General features: G+C 41.3%; 1 protein-coding gene across 1 annotated transcript in view; it reads left to right on the top strand.

Moving 5' to 3' along the window:
- The first annotated feature begins 4,763 nt into the window (after positions 1-4,763).
- The window catches only part of lrfn1 (leucine rich repeat and fibronectin type III domain containing 1), a 113,125-nt gene continuing 90,158 nt past the window's right edge, over positions 4,764-27,730 (top strand). The window contains exon 1 of the mRNA XM_008280639.1: positions 4,764-5,093. The gene's annotated coding sequence lies outside the window, so the exon portion shown is untranslated. The remainder of the gene's footprint in view (positions 5,094-27,730) is intronic.

Below are 27,730 nucleotides of genomic sequence, written 5' to 3'. Positions count from 1 at the left end.
CATCTGTCCTTCACACAGGCCGACCTCTGCTTTTACCTGTTTTTTTCATCATGCTAAAAAAGCACTCCTGATGAGCCAATTAAAGAGCCTTATCGTGGAAATCACATCTGTGGCGTTCCTGCATTTGATGGCGAGACGGAGGCTTTAGAGTACATTAACAGGAACTTTTGTGCTCCGTGAGCGAGAGTGCTAATGTACAGGGTGATTCAATGGTATAAACAAGACTGCTCTAATCTGTTCCAGAGCGCTCTGTGTACTGTAATGATGTTGCAGGCTGCTACTGCAGACAGCGTTTGATTGTTTCCGTCACTGCACTAATTTTAATCCCAATTCAAGTTTACACGTACACGCGAGACCGTTCGCGGACGCACTGAACTGATTGAGCACCACATTATAGGTCCTTTGGGCTCGGCCGGGGAGAAGAAATTGGGAATTTTACTGTCCTTAATGGAAATTGATTTCAACAATTTGTTAAAACAGTGGCAAGGGCAACTGTGTTGTGTCAAAAATGACTTTTTCAGATGGACACGAACAAAGGCTGTGTGCACTTGAACCTAAATTGAGCAACCTCAGTATGTAATATGTTCCAGGTCATTAAACACACCCTCTGAGGGTATTAGTGACTGGGTGGTAGTGATGTGTGATACCACTTATTTCCTTTCTGATCCATTGGAAGTAAATCCTGGGCTGGGAGCGCTGATACCAATACTTTTTATGTACGAAAGCTCACAAAACTACTCTGTTTCCTTTTTATTTCCCGGGTATCTTTAAGGTGTTGCTGGTCTTGGAGAATCATCTACAGATAATACAATTACTCAGGTCAAACAATTGATTGAGCCTCACTGCACTGTGAGCTACAGCTTTTTTAGCTTCTCACGACTGTCAATGAGATTAATCCACAAGTTCTGTAGGTTTGCTCTGTTGTACGGAGTGCTGTCGAATAAAAAAGAATACCAGTGAAATGCATGGAGAAATAAATAAACGCCACTTGAGAGTAAATTGTCAACACCGATGACACTTGATCAGTGAACATTGGCTGTTCAAAGCCCAGCATTTATTTGGTTTCTTTCTATTAGCGTAAACCGCTCAGATACATGTCATTGAAATGTACAGCATATTGGCAATAAACCAGCCACGAGAGCATCGTGGGCTTTGAAAATAAAAAATACAACTGAGAAATAGTTGACTGAATTGACGTAAGCTCAACCCGGAGGCGCAACTCTCACTCTGATCAACTGATCTCAAAAGTTGTAGCTGTGAACATTATATAAATGGCACAACAAAAAGCTATACGTTCCATAACTAGTGCTAAATGCATTCGGTTTCGCAGGTATATTTCTACATAGTAATTTGTATAAGACGGCATTCTGACATTTTGAGAATGCGGGGAACTCCCGCTGTTTGAACAGCGGCACACAAAGTGACAGACGTGAATCACTTTCCCACGGTGGGTGATAAACATCGGCGTAGCTACACACTCGCTCTCTCTGTACCTGGATGTTTCCTGCCACCGCCAAAGGCCTCGGTGATAGAAGTGCGTCTCGCCCTAGCAGCACCTTTCTTCCGTCAGGGGCTCACACATTTTCTAGAGCTGCGTTTGGAATATGGTTTTTGACACGTTGAGGGGGAAGCAGCTCACATCAGCCTGGATACTACATCCTGACAGTGGCATATTTACTCACTACCGTGTCCCCTGCTCGTGATATAATACACATTTAACCCAAATGACTGACTTCTGATACAAGAATCGATTCCTAGAAGAGAAGCGTTGGGATCGGAAGCACCGATATTTCAGTATCGATCCGTTCACCGCTAGTGGCTGGTGTTTGCTTGATGTGAGTGGCCCTCTAATGTTTAGAATTTTAGGGGAAGTGTCCTGATTAGAGCGGATGGATCACGCTGACCCTAATCTGCTATTATGCTTTCAAAGACTAGTGTGCAGTAATTTCATCACTTTGGTGAGCGAGGACCGTTTGGATGGACAATATCTCAATAACACACTAATCAATCACTTTTAGAGTGCATTACTGTGAGAGGGAAGCTTTGCCCCATGGAGTGCAGCCTGATATAAATAGCAGATTGGCTTCCTTCGTAGCTCTTTTTTCAATTTTCCATCAGTATTCGCTGCATGTGTTTTAGGCGCTCACCCACCTCATGATGAACACACATGCTTCATTCAGATCGGGCTCGGAGCAATCACGTAATGAAACTTGAATCTGCACCGCGTTCCGCAGCACAATGGTATTTTGGAGAAATTGGAGTCTGCTCAGAACTAGTTTGAGGGTGCATTTGAGTCTAAAACTGTGTGGTTTCAACCCTTTAAAAGATCACTTTGTTGTGAATATTTACCGAGTTATAGCTAAGTGGTTGGATTTTCACTGATATCGCCTCCTGAAAGAAGAAGCATCATTTGCAAGTGGATTTGTCTCCCAACACGAGTTTGTAATCATCTCAGTAATCCATCTAAAATGCCCTGTGGGTGCCCCACCCATTTTTAACTGCCCTTTAATTACAACAGGCTGCAGCTCTTGTACAAGCTGTTGTGCATCAGATAAACTGTGACACCTGTCATGTTGCAGTAGTGAAACAAAGCTGATGTGAAACCGAAAGGATGCATTTATTGCAAAACTGAGGGGGAAAAAAACCCACTCCTATGAGGATTTACTGTTCTTATAACGATCCTTCTAGGGACGCAAAGGTTGCCTGTAGTACTCGAGTAGATACAGCCTTGTTATTTATGGTACTTTTATTCCTTATCATCACCACATATTACAGTCCTACATTTGGGACCTGTTCCTTTCGGTGTATCTTAAATTTTCTCATGTGACGAGCTACTTTTTTTCTTTTTATGGTCAATTAATTCAGCTCGCAGCAGACGTTTAAATCAACTGTACTTTAAAGGTGAGTCTGTAATTTCCTCTTCTGAGTTCCTGCATATTTCAGGTCTCTAATATCCACCGGTTCACATCCAGTGCCAGTCTGTGCGCCGTATTGTGTGAAGCTCCTGCAAGCCAAATCAATCGGATTTGACAGGATTTGTCAAGTCCACCAGAATTCCTTTTCTTTGCCACATATCCTGTGGCCTCCAAGCAAGCGGGACAATACAGTCGGGGATGAATATGCAACAACAACAACAACAAAAAAAGGAGATTCAAAACATGTTGCGCATGTTATGACGGAGGGTGGGCTATCACTGGCTTTCTTTTGCAACTCTGAGAGGATTAACTGTTGTGTTTTTTTTTGTTTTTTTACTCGTGGGAGGATGCTCATGTTTCTATAGGCTGGATATCCCGTCTCTGTAAGATCTTGGCTGAGAGGAGTCCATGTCCCAAAGTAACACGAACAAGAGGTGCTATCTGAGGTAGACGTGGGTGGTCAAAGTATTTCTGCTGCCTTTTATTGAAGATGGAGAAGGATAAGAGGCATTCACTGGGATGCAAATCAGGAAGCACATCTTCCACCTATAGGGGGGGTGAATTGGATTTTTTTATTTTTTTTTAAGTGCAGCAATGACCCAACACCCCCTCCATCCTCTACTTCCATCCCTCCCCTCCCTTCCTGTCCACTGTTGCAGTATCTTGTTGTGCTGGACCATCCCGGAGTACTACAAACACCCCCCCTCCCTCCTCCTTTCTATATGAATTCAACCTTCATGTGTTTCAAAACCCTCTTTCTTCTCCTGCTCTATACCTCAAAGAAAAGATGCAACCCCTCAGTGTATTTTCTTTAAATGCAGCCCAAATGACATCACATTGCTGCAGTGCTGCACTGTCCATGAAAGGTGTCAGTCGTATCCTCTGATACCAAGAAAAAAAATAATAATTTGTCCACCGGCCACTTGGCTCTGCTCTGCTCCAGACATCATGGCGTGACAGCATGTTTTTCTTTTACACCGGGCGCGCATTACGCAGGTGGACGCCTGCATGAGGGAGCAGAGGCGCATATCCAGAGAAGGGTATTTTTTTTTCTCTCCTTTTTTCTTCTTCTTCTTCTTCTTCTTGTTGGTTGCCTGTTCTCCGGGACACAGCAAGATTCTCCTGCCACATCCCGGACGGAGAAAAATCGACCGCATTGCTTTGTTGGAGGAGCGCACAGACGGACAGAAGTAGGGGGGGAGAGAATAATAATCATAATAATAAAAAAAAAGCAGAAAGTCGCATGGGTAGAATTAAAGAAAGAAAGAAAGCCACGATATCAGTGCATGGGTGGGATTCCTTCATTGCGCTTCAGACGGAGGAAGTTAAAGGCTGCACTGATGGCACACGAACGGCAGGAGGACGGGGCTCGGTGACTGCGCCGTGGGGCTTTGATTAACAAGGAGAAAAAAAAAACCGGAGAGTTTTCGTGATTTTGACGCCAACCTTCAACCGTCTTATATCTATTTTTTTTTTGCCCCCTCCCCAGAAGGAGCGCAACCCCTTCAAACCGAGCCCCGGACTGCAGTTCTCCATCCTGACACCATCTGTACTGCAATTCATAACAGGCGTGAGATTTATTGGAAATTTAATCCACCGTATTCCTGCGTTACAACCCGGTGCGCAGAGGAGGAGGAGGAAGAGGAGGATGAGGTGGTGGTGGTAAGAGGGGAGGGGGGGGACTTGATACGACCACGTACTGACGCTTTAACCCATTTGGAGACGGCTCGGACGCATCACTCGGACCCTCCTGAAAGCTCCTCTATGGATTTTTTTTTTTTTTTGGAGGGGGGGATTTCAGCTTTACATTTTCTGCCTTTAAAGCCTCAATCGGATCGTACTGGGGATTTTTTTTTTTTAGGTGGGGTTTTTATTACATCCCGACGCAGGTAAGATACCCCACTGTGTCTTGTTAATGACACTTCAGCAGCAGATTGTCGCTCATCACGTCCACTTGGATTTTTTTTTCTCTTCCAGCACAATCCTGATCAGCGTAATAAGAAGGCTCTTTTTTTCCCCCTGTGTGTTTTTTTTTTACGCGTGAATTTGGAATAAATGAACTCTCGTCAGCATCTTGAGGTTCGTGGTGAATTTATCCAGAGAGACAAGTGTGTGGACAGCTAAATCATGTGCATTGGGATCAACCCTTCGGCATCTGCTTTATTAGTCCCACTTTTGGTAAGTCTCTTGGACTTGGAGTGAAATGCGAAATGGACTTTGGCAGCTGACAGTGTGGGTGCAAATGTCTGTATGAGCTAAACGGTGTCCAAATCTGTGTTGTGCAAACTAAATATAGAATAATAGGCCTGCATATCTATTTATCTATCTATCTACCCATCCATCTGTGTATCCATGTATCTACTTATCCATCTATCTATGCATAATCTGCAAGTCTTTCGCTCTAGTCCACTGGATAATATGACGCCTGTCTAGCTGAGATGTGTTCAGACTCCTTGAGATCTCCAGTCCTCACGTGGTGGACCAGTTATTGTCAGTATTAGTGCTGTTTTACAGTCTGTTACACTCCAGTCTGATGGGCCCAAAACAGCCCTGTCACACTGTACTGCTGTGCTGTGGCTCCTGACCGTACAATGAAGATGCTTGAACAGTGACACATGAGTTGAATTCCCACAGACAGAAGCGCATGTGGAAATGGCCCGGGCGTGTCTTGCATCAGCACGACGCAGAGACCAAGACTTTTTCATAAATTAGCAGCAGCAGCTGCTGTAATCCTGCCACCAGGGCAAACTGCACTGATTCCTCAGAGAGTGGACAGTTTTCACAGAAGAGCCCCGATGATGAGGGAGAGGAGGGGGGGAACTTGTTAGTAAGTTTAAAAAGACACACACAGAAAGATGATTATCTGGTTGTACGGTGAGGCCTCAGCAGGATGTGGGCTGCACAACACCTTTTTGTTTGGGCCAATCAGCTCAGAAGTTTTGGGATGAGATGCTACAGAAGCACTGATGCAGCATGATAATGATCTCATGGGCGCTGCTGTGAGTGAATGCTGGCGATTACGTTTCCAACTGGAATTTTTATTTATTTATTTTAGCCCCCCTCATCATTTTCCTCCATAAGCTCTGCCTCCTGAGTTTCAACTCAGCGTTTTGTGGTTGAGGTTGTGGCTGCACACCAGCTTCTCCTAATTTTGACACACGGTGGGCTGGAGAGGTCAGCGTCTGGCCCGCCGTAAATATCAGTTCATCACCCCAGAGGACATCAGCAACAACAGACAGGGGAAGTGAGGGTGCAGGATGCCTGCGCGGAGTCATGGAAAGGTTGTAAATCTGTTATGTTGAGGTGAGGTTAGATGTCAGTATCTTACAGTAAAGTCAAGCCTTCATATAGCTTTGCTTTATTTGCACAATACATACTGACATCTCTCCAGGGGGAAGATGTAGGCTCTGGCCAGCTGTGTGGCTCCATCAGGGCAGGCAGTGAGTGTGTTACTGCAGCTTGCGGTGCTGATGGAAAACACCGACGACCAGCTGCATCTACTGTATACACCCTCCTTTACCATCAGTGATGCATGCATGTTCCTACATGACAGCGTACCCCACCTCTTTACCGCTGCCTGCTAATGTCTACAGCAGTATGAAAAATGACAGTTGTCACAAGGTCTTGACAGTGTTTCGTATTCTGACAGATGTCTCACGGCAATAAAATCTCATACTGTATTCGTCATATGAAGCATACGTAGGATTGGACTGACAGAGCAGCAAGTTCAGGGGCTTTGACACACTGTAATTGTTAAGTGTTTTGAGTAAAGGTTTAACCCTGTGGTTTTGAGTGAATTTTGCAAATTGAAATTATGCTTCGGTTAAAACCGTGCATCAGGCAGGTTTTCACATAAGGGACTTGAAACGACTCCTAAAAACAGAGGTTAATGAGGTTTCTTCTTAGGAGGGTTGATACCCTTGAGCCTTATTGGATTTGTAATTTGAATTAGCAATGCGTGCAGCCAGGGTCCTTATGTATTTAGACGTCTTTATTTATTTATTAAATTTTTTTACTAGCAGTGTGTGTTGCCGCGAGTGGCGATGATCACGTCTTTGGGCTTGTCAGTGTGTTGCAGGATGTTACAGCAGAAGCTCAGAGCACTTGCTGTCATGTGTTTGCCTAATGAAATCAGACAGGATGGTCATTATCATTATCATGCATTATTGCCAACACTTCCATGTTCAGCAAATGCTAATGCGGGCAGGAAACGACTGCACAACAAATTCACGTCTCAGCAGGTAATGCATAAAAAGAAAGTTACGACGGCGTGTTTGCAGAGACGCGTTTTTTTTCTTCTTCTTCTTCTTTTCTCCCGCCTTCTTTTATGCGTGCCATGGGGTGAGATTGATGGGGTCTCTCTGCCTTGCCATTGTGTTGCATTGTGTTACAGCAGCTGCTCGTGGTGCCGGGTGTCATGTGTTAGCATTCTGAAATCTGGAACAGTGGAGGGTTATCAGCCACTGCAGGAATGAAAGAATAACAGGCAACACAAGCTATTGATCTGTATTGGGGAGTATAAAAGATTTTATAAAACAGTATATAGACTTGTTTCTTTTCCCCCCTCTTCATACAAGGTATATTAAAATAGACGTTTACAGTGAGTCATGTTCACAGCTCGACAGCTTCAGATTGTAGATATATCCTGCAGAGATTACTTTATTCAAGATACCCTAAGCTGTAAGTCTCAGAGGTAAATCAGCAGTATAATTAACCACTGTAGGCATGATTGGTAGTCCTTAATATACGCAATTATATACAGTGTTATAGTGCTAAACGATATTGTGTGGTTAGTTGAATGTGTGGTTGATTCCAGCTATGTGGAGAAAAAAAAAAGGATTTTCTTTTGACTTCGTGCAGTCAGTGGTCTTAAATTGTGAAGGATTTTTCTTTTTCGCTTTGAAAACTCAGGCTGCCTTTGCAGTCGTGCATTTTTTTGCAGATAAACAAGAAAGGATCTGAGGGTAGTATGATACCAACCATGACAGACTTAAAATAAATGGTGTCAGTGAACAGAAAACTCTAGCCTCTTGTTAATTTTGCAGAAATTTTGGACCCTGAACGGAGCCAAGAACCCAGTAAAGAAAGCAGAAAATAAGTGCCAATTAAGTTGTTATCAGTCGACAGAATGAGATAGATGTTTCTCCCAAGGCAAGGCAAGTTATTTAGTGCTTGAGATGCATGAAAAAAAGTTGAAGAAGTGGCGTAATTACAACTAGCCAAAAAGATCAAAGGAGTAGCCACCAAAGCACTGAAGCAATTAAACTGGAGCTTCTTTTGGAATTTATTTTTTAGGGTTAGCGAGTCAGAAAGCAACAAGAAGAAGAAAAAAAAAGACAGTGGTTCACTTAAAGCACTGAACGCAGGAGGAAACAGGTAAATAACATACACGCCTCAGGAGGCATGGAACACTCTCCACTTTTCAACTTTGCTGCATCATGAATTTCAGTAGGAACAAACATAGGAGCAATAAAATGTTACACTAAATGGCTACTGCAGTGATACTGTTAGTGGTAAATAGAGCTATTTATTACTTACGTGAGCTGATGCGGTTCATATAGATTGCTTCTTCTTACTCATCAGTAAACAGTGAATTATCTGGTAATGTGTTGAAGACACAAAATGTATTTTTCGTGCTGCAGCAAAGTAAACCCGTTCACAGTCCATAGATGTGCACCTGAGCTGGATGGGAAACATTATTTTGCCCTTTTGAAGATGAATGTGACTTTGTTAGCTCTGATTTCTGACCTGTCCAGAGTGTACTGTGCAGATAAGCTGCTGTCCCCTGCGACTGCACAGTGCAAGCAATGTTGGAAATGGATTTCATTATTTGCCATAAATGACTTGTTCTGTCGCTTGATCACTACAAATATGTTGGAGTCAATTAAATTTTAATAGATTCAGATGAAACCAACAGCATGTGACAATCAGACCAGTGGAAAAACCTCCAGAATGCCCCCAAAATCCCGTTTATAGATGCATAAACCAGAGTACATAGCCTTTTGCACTTGGTCATGTTTTTCTGTGTCTTGAGAACATTTGTATTCAGACTGGGTAACCTTTAGAAATAATGATTGCTGCATGGTTCCTTCTATCTTGGAGGCTTTTAGCCTCTCACATCTGAGCAGTATATCTGAATAAGGAAAACTGTCATACAGAGCATGTATGTGTGCCTGGAGTCCTCCTGCTAATAGCACGTCTAAGTTGCTGTCATTTGTTTCTGACGACTGATAAAAAAATAAATAAATAAAAAGACTAAAGGCTGACCTGCTCGCTGCTACACGATGACTGTCACATGTAAAATGGAGTATTAGGGTGTGACCAGAATGTGCAATGGACTCTGGTGTAGAGGGCCACTGAGGGAAACGGTGAAGAGTCATTTTGAGAGAGGCTAGCTGTCTGATGGAGGGATACAGATGCATATAAAAATCCATATGGAGGTTAGAGAGCTAATTCTTTCAGGAATACTGTGCAGGTTGTGGTGCGATGCTAAACTGAGCCCAGTGGTAAGCAGCGGTTATAAATCAAACATACCATATTCAGCCTGTCTACAGCAGCCAGAGTCCTGACACACACATATCCAACTGGGAAATGCATGTAGCCGGCTGCAGAGCACATGGCATTTAAACTGCAGAGGAGCATGACTTTTCATACCCATGAGAGCCACTGCATGGTACCAGCCAGTCGCCCGTCCTTCTCCTGACTCGGGCAGGAAAATTATTGGTGGCATCTGTCTCCCTAAAGAAACACTGTTGTGCAGTCATGCTGCCACTGTGTCAGCCTCAAACTGTTGCTCCCGACACTGCGTTGCAGAGCCTTTAAATTGACATTTAAATAAAGTGACATGATATCATTACATAAACAAGAAACAACGGATGCGTGCGGTATAACAGCAAACATCCAGATGTCTTAAATTGCTGCTTGTTGTCTTGTGCTGTTTACCTGAAGGTGACATTGATGTAGATCATGCTTTCAGTAGCTGCATCTGGTCAAATTGATCAATATCTGCTACTAGAACTGCATTTCCCTTTAGCTCTCTTGAGCAAGCCAATTAAGAGAGGTACATGCTCTCATATGGAGTTTGAAATGTGCACAAACACTATCTTCCCCACAGTCCCATTAAATAATGCATAAGGACAATATATTATTGTGCACTGCTTACTACCACAGGTCTTACTAGTCCTATTAAGACTTTCTCCTCTGAACCGAGAAGCATTGGACAAAATGTAGTGCATTTAATGCACTATTCAATCTCGACTGGGGCATTAGGAAAAAGATAATGCACCCATGAATTACTCCTACTGAATATGCCTCTGTGATGAGAGATCATTCCGTTCTTACTTATTGATTCGTTTGTCAGAAAGTCGTATGGTGTGCTCTTCATCAGACTGCACCAGCCTCACTGGAGATGTCTAACCCTGCTGCCTATTAAAAGTGGAAAGACTACAGGAGCATTAACTATTCTTGTGTGGTGAATGGTTAAGAGCCTCAACCTTCACATTCTGTTTTCTCTGTTTGGTTGAATGTGTGGCTTTAACAGAGACACATGCATAATCTAGCGCCCCAGTGCAGAAAAACAAGAAGTCTCTGAATGGTATCTTGTCACTGGCCATATTTGTATCTACTTGTCTCTTTAAAGTGTCTATACATGTTGTTTCCAGGACAGCTGTGGGCGCTGGATGTGCTTCACTTTATGCCCTTTGATGTCGTGCAACCGCAATAAGAAACGGTATAGATCTCGTTGTTTCTCTGTGTTTTGATTTTTCCACAAAGCCTGTCTATTTTAATACTTAATCAAAAGCCATGTTCAGTTCTGAGCATCTGTAGTTTTTGCTTTTAAAGCTGACAAACAAAAAAATAAATAAAAATTCAACTCATCTCGACTGAATCTCCCCGTGATCATAATGCATTTAGGCAGAATTTCACAGGACTGCCGCTGCACTGATATAAGTCCAACCAGACTATATCACCACAACATTACGCAACTAAAAAAAGACAAAAAAAAAAAGTAGAACCTCAAAGGAACATCAGCAGCAGAATATCCATGTATTTGGCCTGAATCCATGAAATAGGTTTTACTTTGGTGCAGTCTTTGGTGAATGTGTTATCTGATAATTATCCAACAACCACACAGGATTCACAAGTTGATGATTTAGTGCCGTGGGCTTTTTTTTTTTTGGAAACAATAACAACTTAGCAGGTTTATCTGACGGTGGGGTGCGCTGTATTTGTGTAAAACTACAGATTATTGCTGCTTAAATCTGTTAGCCCGTTGAAAGCTTTATAACCCTGAAATACTGAGCACATTCTGCACAGAATAGATTTAAGGTGCAGCTGGGCAGAAATGTGCTGCAAATAATTATTGATTAGTGTTTTCTGAGAGTAATGGATGTAGAATATACCCCCATATGTTCACTGTAGATGAAATGTTTGCGTTATAAACAATATTTGATTTTTTTTCTCTCCCCCAAATGGTTATGTGGAATTAAAAAAGAAAGTAAAAACTGCTAAAAGAAAAAAAAAGAGGTATTTAATGAAAAGCCTGTGCAGTGCGGTCTACTTATTTGGCTGCACTCGTCTTTAAGTAAGCAGTATAGCACCTTGATCAGCACATTATTACACATACATGAGCACAAGGACACCTAAGTGGGAAGGATTTCTTGCTGATGCAGAGCTTGAACTCTGGCTCAGGAAATCTATCCCTCCGATCAGCATCTATTGAATGTTTCTATCCGCGTTTCCAAATAGTTCACTGAAGTTCAGCTATTAATTACAAGAGCTGTTGCCGCTGTACCGTTTCCAACAGCGAGTTAATTTCAGCAGAATACGTAATTCTGGCAGTCCTTACGGGTTTTATTTCTTCAGACTGAATTTTTGTACCTCTGGAATGTTCCCAATCTGTCCCATGTGTCCGCAGGCTGACTGGCTGTTTCGTAGGCTGCGTAAAGCCCGCAGAGCATTAAATTTTCATGTGTTGCATGCATTCAGTGAGTGACCGTGCCAAGTGTAGCATAAATTAGCATAATGTAATTTTACATGGCATGCTGTAGCTATAGTTTTTTTTTCTTTTTTTTTTTTTATTGGGGTGAATGAATCAGTGCCCATTTTCCAGTCCAGCCGTCTATCTATCCATACTTAATTGCCAGTAGCACATGCTTAGTAAACTTCACAACCTTTCTGTAACTAATGCAGTCCAATGCAGCCCTCCAATTAGTCCAACCATGGCTAAATAAAAGCGCATAAATTTCTCTGTGTAATGAATTAGAGACTTCGCTGTCACCTTAACTCCCATCATTTTCCCAATTAATTGATTAGTTTGGCCCATAGAATCAAAAAGATGGTGAAAATTGACAATCAGTGTTTTCCAAAATCCAAGATGACCTCCTCAAGTGTCTCATTTTGGCCACAACTCAAAGAACTTGAATTTTCTGCCAAAGAGGAGCAATGAGATCAGAAAATATTCGAGTTTATGAAGCTGGAATCAGAGAATTTAGACTTTTTAGGCTCTAAAATATTAATTTATCAGAATAATCAGTGATTAATAGTTTACAACTGAACCTAATAGTCAAAGATCTATTATAGTATACATATTTTCTTCCTAATATTCTGTTTTTGTGGACAGACATAATTAGTTAACCCCAACCAGTTTTATTTTAAGAGTAAATGATGCAATGTGTGTGTCACTGCACGTTAATCTAATTGACGCTCTAAAATCCCACTGGCAAAAGTGTGTGCAAAACAGTCTTAAAATGTGAAATACAGCCCTTTTTTTTTCTTGTTGCTTTCCAAGTTATTTCTGAAGGTGTTTCACCACCGTACAAATCCTCTATTTTCTTGTGATCGTTGCATGAATCAAAACCAGTTTTGATCGACACCACACTCACAAATCAAACCTTTTTTTTGTTTGCTCTCTGACTTTTTGGAGTTTTCCTAATTCTGTCACTTTCCCGGTGTGAACAGTATAATTTGAAATTCAGGGTATGATTTTTTATTTGCTCCTTCTGTTCTGGTATAATTCTGCTATTTAATCATTTTATAGTGTCCGGTAATGTCCCCAAATCCCCCCAAAAAATGTGTGCACGAAAGTATGTTTCCACTCGTCCGTCTGTCCTTGGTGTCACTGTCTCTTTGTGTGTTTGCTTATTTTCCGGACTATTTAGTTAATCTGTACATATTAACACGGCCTGCTTTAGCCAGTGATGGGACAAGTCAAGGAGAAACTTGAGACTAGAAGATTGTTAAGTTGTGCTCAACGCCACCATGTGATGTGATTAAAACTGAGTCATTTTCCAGGCAATGAACAGTGACATTGTCGGCAAAAAAAAAAGACAGAGATGCATTCAAGTCAAGACATTTATGAGAACACTTCTATCATTTAGTGGGGCACTGATGATATCCACAAAAAAACCTTTCTTCATTTCTTCTGGAACAGAGCCTCATGTGAAGTGGATCAAGTGCACGCTATGTTTTGTGCAGCTGCTGCCAAGTCACAATGCAGCTTTAGCCAAATATAGCCTATAAAAAAAAACCTGTAATGCTACAATCGCTGTACTTTACTTGTGCTTAAAGCTCATGGAGGGTCTTACTGTAAGAGTACAATGCAACAAAAAGTGCTGCTTTACAATTCATTGCGAGTAAATTGCTATTCTGATCAGCATTTTCTGCAACATACACAGTATCCTATATTACAGTGAGTGAAGTGTGACTTTCCGTTGTGCCCTGCATGAATGGAAATCTGTTCAAGGGAATGAGTTGAATCTAGTTTCTCCAGCGCACCAGTTTACTCTCTGCAGGATGGTCGGCTGAAGGCTGAGATTATCAGGCCGCTGCCAAATGTCTTCATCTGGTCGGATGCTGTTGTCTTAATTATAGAGTGCTCTGGATATGCCTGTCTGCCAGATGCCATTAATGTAAATGCTAGTGTGCGGTTTGTGAATTTTTTACAAAGATTTTTTTTCCTATTAAATATGTGCGGGGGACCAGCCATACCGTGATGATATTCCACTCAGTATACTGCTATCTTAAAATTAGAAATCTCTCTCTGGAGTCCTACTAACCCACAGACTGCCAGTGGACTTTTAAGTGTCTTTTTTTTTTTTTCACTCGCTCTCTCCGAACTGCCCAATTTCTAAGGCGGCATGCTTTACATAGGACGAATCAGCTCAAGGATGGGTAGTTTGCATGCCATTTTCTCGATCTGTGCCGGGTCTGCACTCGGGGCAGGTGGATGACTTTGACTTGCATGAGATGTGAACTGGCAACACAAAAGCTATACCGACTCAAACTTGTCCGTCGGAAGAAAAACAGCGGTGGCACGGCAGTCTCAACCCTCAGCGTACCTGTCTGTCAAGATGCATTGAGACATGCCAGCCGAATTCGTGTCAGAGGAAACGGTGCCCAGGAGAAGGTCAGCTGTATATCATGTTCGTATGAGTGGCACCGAGATGTGAAGAAACATGAAAGCTTTATGGGTTGATACTGACATTAATAGTCGATGCTGCAAACTAGCAGCAAACAAAGCAGCCCGGCGATGTGAAGTGATAATCTCGTTAAAGAGCGATCATCCCCGAACAGGCTTGCATGCTTTTGGAGCCATCCATGCTTAGAGTTATTGATGATTGCCCTTTGACGGGCTTCAGCAAGATCGGTTCATTAGATAGGACTGACAAACTACTTTCTCCATCGAGAGACTTGATAAATGATGACTGGATGTAGTTGTTGTGGGCTGGGTGTCTATTGACTAAAGGGGCCTCATTATTGGTGGCCAAGATTAGTGCTGTAGGACATTCATAAAAGGTGTCAGCCCGCTCCTGGACGTTCGGATGGATGGATGGTTGAAGACTCCGGGCGCGTCCTGCAGATAACGTAGATCTCGGTGCTTGACCTCAGGTTTGTCAATCTGCACGGATGCACGCTTCACTACATTTCAAGGGAAAATATTGAACGGTTAGAGTCCAAAAGCTTTATTCTCTAGAGCGAGTGGGTTCACGTATGATGCTTACTGCATTTATCTGCTTAATTTAACACAGGCAGGTTGCTTTTTGATGCACTGTACTCACATTGTGTCCGTTACACGCAATAAGTTAAAGACTTCCAAGAGTTTTTGTGCTGCTGGGTTATGTTTGTTTTTGTAAATCCGTCTGAAGATGAATTGTGGCAACAAAATTGATAAAAAATCGGATAAAAACTGTCCACAACTTGAAGATATTCTGTTCAGGGCTGCAACTAATCATTTTTTAATTCAATTTCGAATCAATTAATCCACTTGTTTATCTTTTTTTTATTAAATGATAAGCTTGGTTTAGATCCTTATTGTCGCATAAGAGGATTATTTACTCAGAAAGGCAGCAAAATCATAGAAAAACAACAAATAAAAACACAATGCAACTTTAGGATATTTAGCTTAAAATGAAATATAACAAAGAAAAACTCTTGGAAGCAGAACCAAAACAAAAGAAAATTTGCAAATGTTTGGCAATCTTTCCTCAAAAAAATACACTTAGTAACTACCTAATTGGTAAATCGGTTTTCTAAATAGTTGTTTGTTGTTTTCAATTTTACGATTACGTGTCTGAACTCTAATGCTGTTTGCTTGCACACAAGAAAAAGAAATGCACCAAATTATCCCTATTAAGAAGCAGCAGCATGCTTGGCATATTTTCTTTAAAAAAGAAAAAAGAAAGAAAGAAAGGCTGCTTGTAAATAAAGTTATTTTTAAAAAAGACAAATTGTTAAATATTCTTAAAGTGTTCTGTGTTGGAACAGTGGAACTTTAAAAAAAAAAAAAAACAGGCTTAATTTGCGTATTCATATTGTTTATGCCACATCTTCATTTATTCAGTGAGTCCACCGTCACAGTTTCTTATTCCACATAATACCAGTCATAACAGACGCCGCATCAGAAAGTGGAGCTTTAAAGATTAAAGAACTGCCTCTCTGGTTTTCATAGCTTCAAAAAAAAAATCTCACTCACGTACACAAATCTTGACGAAAGTGTTGTCTGCGGAAATAAGAAGTTTCCTGTCAGCGTCTCCAATTATTAAACCTGAAGGAAACTTCGATTTGTCAGAATTTCCATGCCCGAGTTCTGAAGGGAAATTCAACAACAATTACTGACTCCTCTCGGCCACTGTAACCTTAGTTTCGCAGATAAAGCGTCCGCGTATGACACGGCTGCAAATCTAATTGGAAAAATGTCGCATTGCTAAGATGACAAACAGGTGAATGCAAAATGCCCTTTCCTCTTTTCTCACACTTTGTTTTGCCACATGATTGGGTGCTGCTTTGTGCTCGGTGCATGTCTCGGAGGAAATAAAGCCCCGGTTCAGGATGAAAAGGCGATAACGTCTGAGAAATCCTCTAACTGAAAGAGCGCATGGCATTAGCTCAGTAATGGCAGATGGATACCCCTTTGATCCACGGTTGGGGAGGAGAAGTCGATTGAGTGACTGTGATAAGACATTCAGCAGTTAAGCGCCTCTATTGTATCTTGACTCGGCTGTATTTAGACTACACAGGCATTTTAATAACACTATTATTTAAATAAGGGATTGAAATTGAATTACAGCGTACATATGTTCCTGCAAATGGGCTTTGAAGTTTAAATCACATGTGCTATCAGATACAAGAGGAGCATGTGTTCATCAGGATTATGGAGTGCGTTACATCCTTTCAGTGTCAAATTAAATCCTGAAATTTCAACAAAAAAAAGGAAAAAAAATCCTTATGAATATCTTTAGAGCCGCGAAAGTCTTTGAATTTTGACATGTCAGTAATTTTGAGATTAGACAGCTAAGCAAGCAAGACACTTGGCAGCTGGCTGTCACTTGAGTAGCTTTGGGGAAGGGACTTCATCACATTAGACAGTCAAATCCACTGTGCGTTTTACAGTCTTCAGTGATTTTCTCCTGTGATCATTACACGTAGAAAATTCAATTTGAAATCACATGTTCAAAGAAACTACTGAAATCAGAAATCAAATGTTAATCCGCTGAGGCTTTAACAAGTATAAGGAAACCGAATTCACCAGCAATGTTTAGTTTGGCCTTCTTTTTCATAGAGAGAGGGGGAAAAAAGAAAAAAAAAACCCATAAAGACATTTTGCCTCAACACTTTTTCAGCCCGCTGTAAAAACTACAAAAGCTCTTTTATTGGAATAACGTGGAATGAGACAGCTTTGTGTAGATTTCCTTCCCGAGACTCTCCGATCACTTTTGAGTCTGTTGACAATGGCATTAACTTCATTTCACTCGTGTGGCATTGTGGCTCTGGCTTTTTTTGGGGGGGGGGTTTTTCTTCCCTTTTGTAGCCCTGTTGATAAGACACGTCGGCGTTATTTGCTGTGTTGCCATGGCTGCAAGCATCCCTCAGAACTCTTAGGTGCTTGTGGCATCCTGGTGGCTCAGCTGGATAAAGTGTGTGCCATGTAATCATGAGATGCTGTGTTTGAATCCAGCAGGGACACTGTGCTACATATCGCTTCTTTTACTCTCCGTCCCATCTTTTCTCCGCCGTTATCTGACGAAAATATGGAAGGAAAGACATTTACAGCGAGCTGCTCTGATTCACCGTCCTGTGTTTTAATGTAATAGTGGATGTTTGGGCAGAAATCACTGGCTTTTTTTTCGGAGCAGGTTGTGCGTTGGCAAGTGGAGAAACCCTTAAATCAACTGTCCCTTTCGATTGGACACGCAATAAAGAGACTCGGAGATGTAAAACAAGCCTTATCCAAAACAGATGCACCCTTGTGTTTGACTTGAGGGGTAGTGTTTCTCTCAGCATGGCTCTAGTCTAATCGGTGGCCTAACATATGGCTGATGAGCCTTCAGCACATTCTGGTCCAAGCACAGTTAATAGACTCCAAATGACTTGGCCCTAGGTGAAATACTTTGTGTGACAGAGAAGGGCCTGTTACAGTGTACATCCCCTGATACACAGACAGTACACGGAGTAGTACTGCACTGATTGTGGCCACTGTGATACCCTGCAGTATGTCTGTATTAGAATCCTTTACAGCATTATGAGCACATAACTGTTGAATCTTTAACTAACAAAACAAACCCCCCAAAACCCCCCAAAGTACCTGTAATTAATCAAGGAGTAGGTCAAGATTTGCTCTGTGCTGTTCATAGAGGTAATTTGATGTTTAGTAAAGCTTGTTTCAACCTCATAATGTGACATTTAGAGCAAACGTCTTCTGAGACAGCGAGTAGAGATTAAAGGCTGTGAACAGATTTTAGCTGATGTTAGATTAAGGCTGAGCAACCCTGGAAAAATAACATTGTGTTGTAGGGCTGCAACAATTACATCCATTGTTGATTATTTTCTTGATTAATCAGACTATGAAGTAAGACAAATGGAAAAAAATGTCAGTCATTGGTTCCCAAAGCCCAAGATGATGTCCTCAGATGACTTATTTCATCCACAACCCAAAGATACTCAGTTTACTGTCACAGAGGAGTAAAGAATATCCAAATTTAAGAAGCTGGAATCAGAGAATTTTGCATTTTTTTCCCTTTAAAAGTTACTCAAAGCAATTAATTGACTGTCAAAATAGTTGTAGACCAATTTAACAGCTGTCAATTCATTCTAATGTGTTATTTTTTGCACTTTATATTGTGGATTTCATAAGTTGAGTTAGATGGCTTCACCAGACAAATTTCTAGGCACTTTATGTAAAGAGAGGATAACGCCAGAAGTAGCAGTTCAGTTTAACAGCCCCCAATTCTCCTCAGTAGGCTTGCACACAGTTTTTCGTGTTACTTGACAGGTAGGTTGTTCCAGACATTTCGCAGAGCCTGTCACAGTTCTGTGGATTTAGGTTGTCTCGGTGTCTGCTGCCTCTTCATGTAATCCCACACTGACTTCATGATGTTGAGATCAGGGCTGCGCGAGGCCCGTACCATCTGCTGCAGGACCCTTTGCTCGTCTTATTGCTGAATCTTTACGATTCTGGCTGCATGTTCGGTGTCCTGCATGAATTTGGGACCAATCAGACGCTTTAAATCCACAGAATATCTCCTGTCTTGTCATTATCCCAGAGCAGGTGTGTGTGGAATCGGTAAACTGCATAACCCCGGAGCAACGGCGGCCTCATATAGTTTATGTCTAATTTAAAGTTGCTGTAAATTGCCTTGGGAATGATACGAAGTTTTAGTTGGAGATGTGTTTTTCTATTTTGTTCATAAGTTAAGTCGGCTCACACATTATCACCTTCAGTTGCTTTCAGGAGCAAACAGAGGCTTTTCACATAATGTATGCTCTGTTCTGACTCACAGCCGCGCTATATGGAAAGGCGATGTTGATTTTTCTCTTTAGTATTTTGCATAGCATTTACATTTAATTTGGCTGGTAGCGTCATAATTTAGCATTGCATTTATTCATACAAACTGGTGTCTTGTTTCTGCTTGATTGAGTCTCTATAAAGCTTTCCATAATGCACAGCTACTTTCCCCCATTTACCTTACGCCATTACAATGCAGCTAAGAAGTGAAGTTCATTATGGCTCCAAAAGTCGACCCGACTATTATTCAAATATGTAATTATTTTCGCAGTAATGTGTTTGTCATAGGACGCTCCTGTTAATCGTGATGGATCAGATTACTGTAGAATCCTACATAGACAATTATGTTTGCTCTGCGCAACAGTGATCCTCAAAGGAACTGCGATCGTCTTTCATAAATGAGTTTTTAGGTAATGTGCTAATAACTAAAATGAAGCTGTAAAGTTGTCAGTGTAGCAGGTGATAAAGAGCCTCAGCGAGCGGTTTATATACATGGGAAGCTCAGCGTCGATGTGCCACAGAGATTTAGAAAGTACATGTAATGAGATACGTTTGCTGATAATAAGCTATTCTAACACCTGTGTCATTTTGGAGTTGCAAATGTGTTTCAGCGGATGCACACACATTTTGATCATCTCTTTATTGGGCATATAGGCATGGTCTGTATGAGCTACGTATGTAAAGTCTAATGCAATCCATCACAACAGCTCTGCTCTGAATAATGCTTTTATGGAAATGTTCAGTTTTTGTTTGTGTTGTCAATAAGGGAACAGTTGTGCTTTACATTTATTATTGAGGTCATAGTGGATGGTGGTGCACTGGATTGCATAACATTGGAAAGTGTTAATGGGGTGGACAAAATATTAGGAACTTTTTAAAAAGCCCAGTAAACCCCAAACAAGTATAGTCATCACAGTTTTTGACAACAAAGACTGAGTATGTAGAAGCTTCATAAAAGCAGAATTTACCTAACAAAGTGTCTTGTGATTATATTAAAAAAAACAAGACCAAAAAAATGTCTCTTTTTAGTGCACAACTCATTTACATAAGTGGTATTTACTGTGGCCTACTAATTGAATACTATTAGTTAGAAAAATGGGAAATTAGCTTGAAATCTTTACAAACTCGAGATCCTTCCAATTTGATTTGCACAATGTTCCTCTTTTTCAGTGGCAGCAAGCCTTATAACCGGTAAAGCACAATGAAAGACTTTTTTTTTGACTTTGAAGTAGCTAAATTAAAATGACAAAGGCACATGGGAAAGCCACATTAAGATGAATAACAATTAACAGTATGAGTCAGCTTCTAAATCTTTGGGGAGGAAAAAGCTTGCTTTGAATTAGAAAACATAAAAGAAATCACAGCCACAGCTGACTGAAATATCAAGATATCATAGCTACACCGGAGTTTAAGCCTTACCGAGCTGAGCCAGGAGCAAAAGACTATAGCTGACAAAGGCCTGATGTATAACTGCCTTGTAGAATAATAAGGATAGTAGAGAGCGGTGTTACTTTTATGTTGAATAAAGCAGGGATATATGTCCTTGCATGTTTTTGAAGTAGGTAATTAAACAGTTTCCATATGTTACAGTGAAAAATTCATGATTTTAAGTACTCATCCCTGGCTGTGTTCCCCGAGACGGAGGTTGTCTATGAATAATTAGCTCAGTTTGAGCTTACTCGTTAAGAAGCTTAGAAGTGCTATGAGCTAAAGTATAAGCCGGCTTAGTGAGGTAAGTCTTGTACACCAAGTATTGACCACATGTTCTTGTGGAGCACAGATATATTTTCAGAATCTTTAATAGGAGGTTTGCTGGAGCCTGATCACATATCGGATTAAGGTGTTTTTTGAAAACCATAAAGACGTTCTAGGTACCGGTGGAAATGTGAAAGCACATCAAGGGCTGAGCTGTCACCCACTGCTCCTGGGAAGACTCCAATTGCAGCATCCTGTAAATGCTTGAAATGATTTTGGTAGGAGTAGTGGTTGGGATTGACATTGTATCAGCTTGTTATGTGCAGGTTACATTGGCAACCGCGGCCAAATGAAGTCTTTATGATAGCGCTTCCTTTCGTTTGGATGGCGCCGCTTATGAGAAAGTAATAAGCTAGTGACCCCGTATGTCAGCCTGTCTAAGCTGTGATGGCAATGTCAGCAGGATAAGAAATGTATAATGGCCTTGTAGTCCCTGTTGCCTTTTAAAGACGTCCAGATTTTCCAAGCCATTACCTTTGAGAGATGAGCACCAGTAAAGAGTGAAATATCCTGTTTGAGTTGTGTGTTCCACACCAGCATTGACTCACTCAGAAGGGGACCTTGTTTTTGTCAGTAAATCAACATGGCCCGTGAGTCTTGTGGTTGCACACGAGGGGGAATCAGTGGCAGGTCCCATCCTTCAGGTTTGCCCTCCTACAAAAGACGATTTCCAATAGTTACCCAGACCGTCACGCACCTCCAAGGGCTTAGTTTCTGTCTATAAAAACACCATCTGCAGTAGTATGTCACATTTGGAATTTCTAGTGTGATTGCAAAGCTAATTTGTCCACAACAACCCATTAAACGGGACAAGAATAGTAAACCTTTCTATTTCCAGGAGATGGAGAATTAAGACTTTACCACCATTAGAGCAAATGGTGCATGTCACTACAGTGTACTTCATATAGCAACCGACTAAGTGCCAATAAATGTACCCTTTTGTAATTCAGCTGGAGATTTCTTCATCCACCATTTCCCCTTGAGGTCTTTTTTATTTTTTGGGGGGGGTAATACAATAAAGCTCCATCTGTCCGTCCATTTTGAAAGCAGTTCACACGGTGCAAAAAAAAAACTTTCGAGCCTTCGTTTAATGACGGGACTAGATGAGATTTGAAGGAAGCAGAGAGGGAGTGAGCTTCAGATACCAGACAGTTTATCAGAGAGGAGAATCTCTGGGTCATTTCTTGAGGACTGAACTCAAAGATGGAAGCGGGCCACTCACATTCATTTAATGCACTGGATTTATTAAAACATTTTAATGCGCAGTGTGTCTTCAACAGCACCAAAACATTATTCAACAAGAGTACTCTGGTGTTCTTTTTGGCTGCGATGCAGTATCCTCTTTGCTAGATTTTAAGAAAGCGCTTGAGTTTTGTTCGATAATGGATGTTCATGCTTTCTGTTTGTTGGGGAGACATAGAAATGGCCCCAAGTAAATGAGTCTGCAGCTGGTTAATGTATTTGTTCTACACGCACTGCTCACTGTATTCAATATTTAGATGTCAGCTAACATTGTTCTGCAGGCTTGACTGCTCTTAGATCACGCTTAGGCAAAAATAAAATGTCATGCTTTCAGCTCACTGTCTCACCCACCAATGAAGATGCATCTAAAGGAGGAATGACGCAGATGTTACTGTCTGCAGATTTCTTTCTTTTTTTTTTTCTTCCCCCTGCATGTATCTAAATTGGGAGCAGAGCCATGTAATATCAGTTTAGAGACATAGGCTACAGATATTCACTGAGGGAAAAAAAATCGGGTTTTGGACTGAACTTCACATCTCAGATACTAATTTGACAGCTGTTCCATTTCATAAATGTTATTAAAGTAGGATGACAGTAATGTGAAAAATCCTTTGTGTTGAGCTTTGACACTCTAAGAATCTACTGTGGTGTTAATCCACTGTATTCCTGCAGACACTTTGCCAGAGTAATACCCCCCAAACAATCAGGACATTGTCATTTATTTATCGAGGATGTTTTTGCCCATATTTTTTATAAACGTCTTACATGGATGTCATGCATATTCTTCAGGTGGAAACCAGTTTGACAAATGCTTTCAACAGATTGTTATAAAACAGGGATGTAGCTATATTGCTGGTTCCGACTACCTGATCACATTTCTCAAGGTTTCCTGTATCCAGTTGCGGCCCGAAACCACAATAAAGGATCAATTTAACGCGGCCGAAATTTAACTCTTAATCGTCTCGGTTAATTTAAACGCAACACATTCACGATTGCGGGGATGGAAGGAGACACATTTTCAAAGCCAGTGCTGCAGTCCGACGCTCTGGAACATGCAGCAGCCATTGGCATGTAGTCACACTGTTTCCATTATTAATCACATGGTTCTCAAGGACGACATCTGCGCAAATTAGTATGCAGAGAGCTCAAAGATCACTTACCAGCACTGACTTTGGAATTAAGTGTTAAAAACAGAATTCTAGCCTTTTTTTCCCCTCCTCTCTCTGTCTCTCTTCTTTTCCACTGCACAGAATGGCCATGGGGGATTTTGCTGAACATTTCAGGCTTTACAGTGTTTTGCGGTGAAATTCTCTGTGCATGACAGATAAAGATATTGCTGTAACGTTAATATTTCTACCTTCATCTTATCTTGTTGTCTGAAAAGGGCTCCGCGAAAAAGAAAGGAGACGCACTGAATTCCTCGGTGAACTCTTTCTTTGCATTATGTGATCAGTTCTATTATTACCGCTGCTAACGGAGCAAATACCTTCAAGAGTCTGGTTTTATTTCAAGTTTATGCTGATATGACAAAGGACAGCTGTGTTAATACATCCATCGGTCGCAGCGTTGAAACTAACAACAGGTGAATTGCTTTGATAAACTCGTTCCAATGCAGTGTTCCGCCGGGAAACCTTGGGTCTTGGAATTCGTATGGACATTGCTTCGACACGCACCACCCACATAAACACAACTGCAGATCCAGCACGCCTCCCGATGACTGTGCCACTCCCTGATGGCAGCAGCCTCCCTCAGCAGGACAATGCCGCCCGCCTCACTGCAGCTCAGGAACAGCCTCCAATTTTCCCAGATCCCCAATCTGATGGAGCATCCGTGTGATTTGATGGAACAAGCCAAATACATGGCGGCCTCCCACTGCAAAAAAACCACAGTACCCAAAGGATCCACTGCCAATGTTCTGGTGTCAGACACCACAGAACACCGCTAGAGGTCCCGTGTCCCTGTATGCTCCAATTACTGGGACCTACACGGTGTAACACAGGTGGTTTTAATGTTGTGGCTGATCAGAGTAAGAATTATGGAACTGGATTTGAAGATCTACTGTTACTTTATCAACTCCTCAAGCGATTTTTAAAAAGATTTCCACCTGAAAACACATCCCCAAGTACAATCAGTGACAACTCCATAACTGTCAGGCTAAAATTAACAACCTTGGTCTCAGTGGATAAGAGACACTTGGGAGAATTTTGAAACACACCGAGTCCCTCATCATGAGACCAGAGTGAGATTTGAAAAAACTCCAGACAGAGATTTTCTTTTTCTCTCTAGTGACAGAGACCTCCGGGGTGGGAAGGGTTAACTCATTTAATCTCATATGGAAGCAAAGTAATTAGTGTGGATAAAAAGGAAGGGGGGAAAAAAAAAAAGTGCTGGAATTTTAACTCGTACAATTGCATGACAACTGTGCAAACTCCATCTGCTAATGATGATCAGGAGCCAGTTGCACCAGCTGTTAGGAAGTTCAAACTTAGCTTAATTATAACCCAAGTGCTTATTATGTGGAGCTTTTACACATGAATTGAATTGGGTTTCATCACTTAGAGCATTTGTTAGATTGGCTCTCAATAATATTAAACCCAATAACTGTCCGTTGGGATGCTGCCTTCATACCTGAAAAACAAAAGTTAACTTGGTAAATGTTTCATAAGACTTGACAAGTACTACATTGCATTTCACAAAAAAAAAAAGTACACAGTAAGTCTAAAGTAATGTGTTAAGACGCTATGCCAGTAAAAAACTAAAAGACCAAATAATGTCAGTCAGCTTTGCTTAGTTACATATTTCCAACAAATTTTAAACTGCAAGAATTCTGCCACCTGAAAGAGTGAAATAAGTAAAACAAAGTTCTTTACAAATTGCTATAAATCAACTTATCATATAGATTAAAAAACAAAAGAACTCAGACTCCCTGTTGATTGCTCTTGACTGACTTACAAATTATTAAAGTCTAAGACTTTTCCTCAAGCTTCACTGGTGCAGCCCGATTTAGTGATTAACTACTAGACTTTTACCCCTCTGAGTCCTGGTGTCTTGGTGTTTTTTTTGTCACATTTTGTACTCATTGAGGATTCAACCATATTTTAAAAAACAGTACACCCTTAGCTGTAAGTGTAGAGAGCTCAGATGTATTTTGTGCAGTTTGACAAAGTTATATTGCCATAAATCATAAAAAAAAAGCAAGAAAAAAAGTTAATTTCTTTGATTAGTTATTTTACAAAACCTGGAATCAACATGTTCAACATATGTGCAAAAATATCCAGAAGTGTTGCTAATTATGGTGAAAACACTGGCTGACTACGTAGATTTTTAATTTGTTTGCATACTTGTCTCCTATCTGCCCTGTAAGAGCACAGTCTGCAGTTCAGCTAAGTTCATGGTTACACTGAGGAGTGCTGCGCTTATTGTTTTTTGTACCAACTCTGGCTGGATCAAATATTTTTGGTGAATCTTCGAATGAGACATGTAGAACAGAGTGATTCTGATGAAATGTCTTGTTTTTCATAGTAGATTTGGACTCTTTAAATGTATTTTTCTGACAGATAAACGGTGTAATTATGCCATTTTTGAAGATAACATGCCTATCAAACCTGCTGCTGGGCTTTAAGGTTCAGAGGGCTACACATAAACTTCTACTAAATTGATTTTGAAGTTTATTCGGAACAATTATATATTTTTTATAGGATGTCTTTTTTTTTTCCTCTTTCTGTACTGCTTTGCTCAAAACCCTTTTTCCTGGTAGCAGTCCATATTAAACCGGCAGTGGTCTTTATGCATTTGTGGTGCCTGTGGATTCACGGAACAGCTAATATGAGAGGTGCTCACTTATATTCAGATTAGAAAATGAAAAGCTTCTATCGCAGTAAAAAAAAAAAAAAAAAATCACTTTATAGAGGGCAAAGGTTCACAGATGAAGTTTCAGTGAAAATCCCTTATCAAAATACAGAGAGCTATTATGGTAAGTTATTAAATTATCTTGTGGATGACTCGAGTCTAACTAAAGGTCCTCTTTCATGTAGTGAACTGTGGTTGAAAGGCAAGGCCCTGTCAGTGCACACTTAGTGGCTGACATTCAGCTAATGAATCGTCGTGCTGTAATATATTCATCCCCCTGCTGTTCCTGAGAACAGGTTGGATTCGGATATGAAGGGATTCATCACTGCCGTCTACACACTTCCAGGGTTTCAGTGGCAGCGAGGGGAGAGTGCAGGTTCAATCGCTCAGAGGCATCAGGTTTAAAACTGTGGCGTTTTTCCATCAACAGCCGCCTATAGCCTCCTCTCTCAGTGAAAACAAGGAGTTAGTTGACCGGCAGGCAGAAAAGGGATTTGTTGAGCGCAAGGAAGTGAAAGTCTGCTATTCACTTTCCAGTGGAACTTCTCAGAAACCTAGTGTGGCACTTAGAGGTAGCAATGGACCCTGGAGGAATTGCCCAAGAACAACACCATCTAATGGTGAAAGCATCTTTCTCTCTGCCCAGAATTACTGTTACTCTGCCCTCAGAGAATGACAAGGGACTGGAGCAGCACTGTGACCTCTCACCCGTGAACAAAAGCACTCGGCGGCCACGGGACTTCTAGGATCTCACTGTGGGAATGGTATACTTTCCTTCTTTTTTTTTTTTTTTTGGCATTCACGAACATACATCGCGTTACGCATCATTCTGGAGATAATCTAATGAACACTGTGTGATAGCACAAGGAAACTACCATCTGTCACCTGACGAGTGTTTCGTGTTTCAAAGACTCATAAGGAAGAATGTGCAATGCAAATAGAGAAATCCCCAGTGCCAGCTCACTTAGGCTCCCACTCATCTACCGACTGAGGCGTCTTTGAACTTGAGATTCAGAATTGATTTTCTTTAAGTTGCTTTAATGGGCTGGTGCCTGCCACCCGATTACCGCCACCCCAATCTCGCGAGGGCTTTCCCCCCCTCCCAACATGCGCTCATTAAATTTGAATGCGAGTTGGGTGTGTTTCAATCCAATCACAGCTCCCCTCAGTCGCTGTGTTGTGACACTTTTCCCTCATCGTACTTCCCCCCCTCCGGTGGCGTTGGCTCGTGTCCTCGCTGTTTCCCACAGTCATGTAACCACAAAGCAATGTCACCCAATACTTATGATGTGATTTTGGAGATAAAGTAATGTTCGGGCGACTTGATCCCAAGAGGCGGATGGTTTCGTTAGGGCTTCTAGTGCAAGGCGCTTAACCTGGCCAGTTAATCACCCATGCTAATGGTGTCTGCTGCGAGTCCATATGCTGTCCGTAAGCAGCCAACAAAGAACAGCTTTCATCTAAACCACAGATTAATGTGTGCTGTATAATCGCAGTATGTGTGTTGTCAGTTCAGGTGTTTTCCTGTGAGCTGATGAGAAGATATCCAAAAAAAAAATTAGACACGGATCAGTTACTCTGTCAGCTTCTAAAGTAAACAAGCTAAGCTCTGTTATATTCTTTTAATCTTTCTGTATTAGGTTGTGGAATAGTTTGGGATTTTATGTTTTCTTAAGATGATGGATTA

The sequence above is a fragment of the Stegastes partitus genome, unplaced genomic scaffold (assembly GCF_000690725.1).
Source record: "Stegastes partitus isolate 25-593 unplaced genomic scaffold, Stegastes_partitus-1.0.2 Scaffold204, whole genome shotgun sequence".
NCBI classification, from domain to species: Eukaryota; Metazoa; Chordata; class Actinopteri; family Pomacentridae; genus Stegastes; species Stegastes partitus.
This window is presented reverse-complemented; position numbering and strand designations above follow the sequence as displayed.